Source organism: Apium graveolens, chromosome 7, assembly GCF_009905375.1.
Source record: "Apium graveolens cultivar Ventura chromosome 7, ASM990537v1, whole genome shotgun sequence".
Lineage (NCBI taxonomy): Eukaryota > Viridiplantae > Streptophyta > Magnoliopsida > Apiales > Apiaceae > Apium > Apium graveolens.
Genome location: NC_133653.1, coordinates 153,564,913 through 153,568,575, shown reverse-complemented (window position 1 = coordinate 153,568,575; position 3,663 = coordinate 153,564,913). Strand labels below are relative to the sequence as shown.

At 39.4% G+C, this 3,663-nt stretch overlaps 1 non-coding gene across 1 annotated transcript; it reads left to right on the top strand.

Moving 5' to 3' along the window:
- Nucleotides 1-518: 518 nt before the first annotated feature.
- Nucleotides 519-625, top strand: LOC141675377 (small nucleolar RNA R71). The gene has a single exon (XR_012556033.1). It is a non-coding gene; the product is annotated as a small nucleolar RNA R71 (small nucleolar RNA).
- Nucleotides 626-3,663: the final 3,038 nt, after the last annotated feature.

Sequence of the window (3,663 nt, the reverse complement as noted above, 5' to 3'; positions counted from 1 at the left end):
GCTGGAATCCAGGTGGATTGAACTGCTTACTCACACCTTGCTGATATGGTTGCTGAATAGCATTCTGATTATTACCCCAGCTGAAATTTGGATGATTTCTGTTGTTAGGATGATAAGTAGCTGGCACAGGCTGCTGTTGTCGCTGATAATTGTTCACATACTGAACAGATTCGTTAACAAGAGAACACTGATCCATAGCATGAGAACCTGCACAAAGCTCACAGACCATAGCTATCTGATTGACTCCATAGGTGGCTAAATAATCGACCTTTATAGACAGCGCTTGGAGCTGCGCTGCAATAGCGGTGGCTGCATCGACTTCCAGAATACCTGCTACCTTCCCAGGTATCATCCTTTGAGTTGGGTTTTGATGCTCATTTGCAGCCATAGTCTCAATAAGATTATAAGCCTCAGTATAGCTTTTGGCCCACAAGGCTCCTCCAGCTGCTGCATCGAGCATGGGCCGAGATTGGCCCCCCAAACCATTATAGAAACCAGTAATCACCATCCAATCGGGCATTCCATGATGTGGACACTTTCTCAACATTTCCTTGTAGCGCTCCCAAGCTTCGCACATAGATTCTGTAGGTTGCTGCGCAAACTGAGTAAGAGCACTCCTCATAGCAGCAGTCTTTGCCATTGGATAAAACTTCACCAGAAACTTTTGCGCAAGATCTAGCCAAGTAGTGATGGACCCAGATCAGAATGTAACCAGTCCTTAGCTTTATCCCTCAGAGAGAATGGGAAAATCCTCAGCTTGATAGCCTCATCAGTCACACCATTGTATTTGAAAGTACTACAAATCTCGACAAAATTTCTTATGTGCATGTTGGGGTCTTCGGTCACAGCACCTCCAAAAGAAACAGAATTCTGCACCATCTGAATAGTGCCCGGCTTGATTTCAAAGGTCTTAGCTTGGATAGCCGGATGAAGAATGCTTGACTGAATGTCATCAATTTTAGGCCGAGAAAAGTCCATAAGAGCTGGATCTGCCGGAACAATACGATCATCCATGATTACTGGCTCTTTCTGCTCACTTCCTGAATCCGAATCTTCAAAATCTATCTTCTCCGGAATATCAAGAACTTTGTCTGTCTCCTCAGCTGTATCTAAAGTCCTCTTGCGAGTACGAGAACGAGTTTGCATAAACGCTCGCTAAAGTACCTGAAACACAACCAGAAACAATAAGTAACACGTCTTAATCACTGAGTCCTAATGACCAATGATGGTAAGTACATAAACTAAACAAATACGCCGAGTCCCCGGCAGCGGCGCCAAAAACTTGTTAGGGCAAAATCATGCGCTAATAATACACGCAAGTATACGCGTTCGCAAGTAATATAGAATACTTTCTAGTTCATTCCCACAGAGACTCTGACTAATTATTGTTCAATTAAACTCACCCACCAATGTATGATTACTTCTCAATGTTAAGACAATAACACTTCGAATTGATTAACTAATTATTAACTACAATTAACTACTACAATTGAGCACTTAATTAACACTTAGAATTAACAATATTAAAACACTCATGAGATCACAACTTCATTACTAATTCCTTCAATAGTCATTATTATTACCCTTAGCATGCAACAGTGATGATATTAATCGAATAACACGAAACTGATAAAAGCCAACTTTTATTGTACTAATACCATTCTACCAAACATCCACAATTAAAATAGAAGTTGAATAGGCATCAATTATGTTGAGTCCCTATATGTCTACAGAAATTGACAACATAACGATTTAAGAACAAGTTATTCCTTTTGATTACACAGGGCGAATAAAACGGTTAGAGTTACCCACTAATCATGCAACATCATACATGAACCTATGCTAGCATGGCAAATTCTAAATCTCAAGATCCACCATTGCTTCACAAGAGATTAACACCCTACCTTATATATTCGCGATGCACATAAGACGAATAAGCACAACCAATACTATATATCATACAATCATCACACACTAAGGTATTAAACAACTAACTAAAGAATTCCATAGTAAATCCGTTACGACCCCATGATCACGATTAGCCCATGATAGCACTTATCGTCATCATGGGTTCATATGAAAACATGATAAATAAACACATGAGAATAATAACTAAACTAATTATATTAAACCAGAGTACATCACAAGAGTAAATAGGTTCAAAGTAAGAAAACTAGCATGCAACGTTACAACGAAATAAAGAATTACAACAAAATATGCTTCCTCTTCGTTGCGGTGTGCTAAAACGGTCTTCTTCCTTATCTCCTTCGCTCTTCGATTAATACAACGATCCAACCTTATGTAAAACGTCTCTGAAATCTACTTATATAGGAGTCCCATAAAACTCAGATTACTCAGAAGTTGGAAGCCAAACAGAAATAGGAGTCTAAAATAATTATTCTGAATTTACAACCCTGCGCGGCCGCTCAGCATAGCTGAGCGGGCGCTCAGCTTCCTGTGCGGCCGCTCAGCATAGCTAAGCGGGCATTTAGACCCTTTCTGGAAAATTGATCTATTTTGCTCCGTTTCTTCGCTGCAATCTGCTCCTCTCTCCCCATTTACAATGCTAAACACATGCCAAGGCTTATTATTGATGAATTCTCCCCCGTAATGCAACTAATACCCTGAAATGCACAAACACTAGAAAAACACATCAAATACATAAAATACTTGATTTCAAGACACCAATTTAAGCTATTATAAGACGCTCTAAGTGGTATAAAATGCCACTTATCAATGACCTAAATCCTGATCCTGTAAGTTCTGACGGGTTAAATTCTGATGTCATTGAAACTGTGGTAATTGCTCCAAAGGAAAATGCACATGTTCAGGGGGAGCAAGCTGATGATCATACCACACCTCAAGATTCTCAAGAAGCATCAGAACCAGTCACTGGCTCTTCAAGTTCTGATTCATCAAGTTCTGATGAGCCAAATTCTGACAATTCTGGAAACTCTAATTCTTCAATTCCTGAAGGATCCAACTCAAATTCTAGAATCTCAGAGAGCATAACTTCAGGGGGAGCATCAAAAAATGCTGATGGAGACAGCATGGATCATGGGGGAGGATCCAGTTCTAGAGATCAACTTCCACTTGCAAGGAAGTGGACTAAATCACATACACCTGACTTAATAATTGGAGATCCTGAAGCAGGTGTCAGAACTAGAACAGCAACAACAAATGAATGTCTCTATCATTCCTTTCTATCTCAGACTGAACTAAAGAAAGTGGAAGAAGCTCTTCAAGATATTGATTGGGTGCAAGCAATGCAGGAAGAGTTAAATGAATTTGAAAGAAATAAAGTCTGGACCCTAGTACCAAGACCGAAGGACAGATCAATTGTTGGTACAAAATGGGTATTCAGAAACAAAACTGACAGTGATGGCATAATAATAAGGAATAAAGCAAGGATGGTTGCTAAAGGTTACTCTCAACAGGAGCGTATTGACTATGATGAAACATTTGCTCCAGTTACTAGATTGGAAGCCATAAGAATCTTTTTGGCTTATGTTGCTCATAAGAAGTTTAAAGTCTTTCAAATTGATGTGGAAAGTGCTTTTCTCAATGGAGAATTAGAAGAAGAGGTATATGTTAAACATCCTTCAGGCTTTGTAGATCCAAAACTTCTAAATCATGTCTATAGGCTTGACAAAGCACTTTATG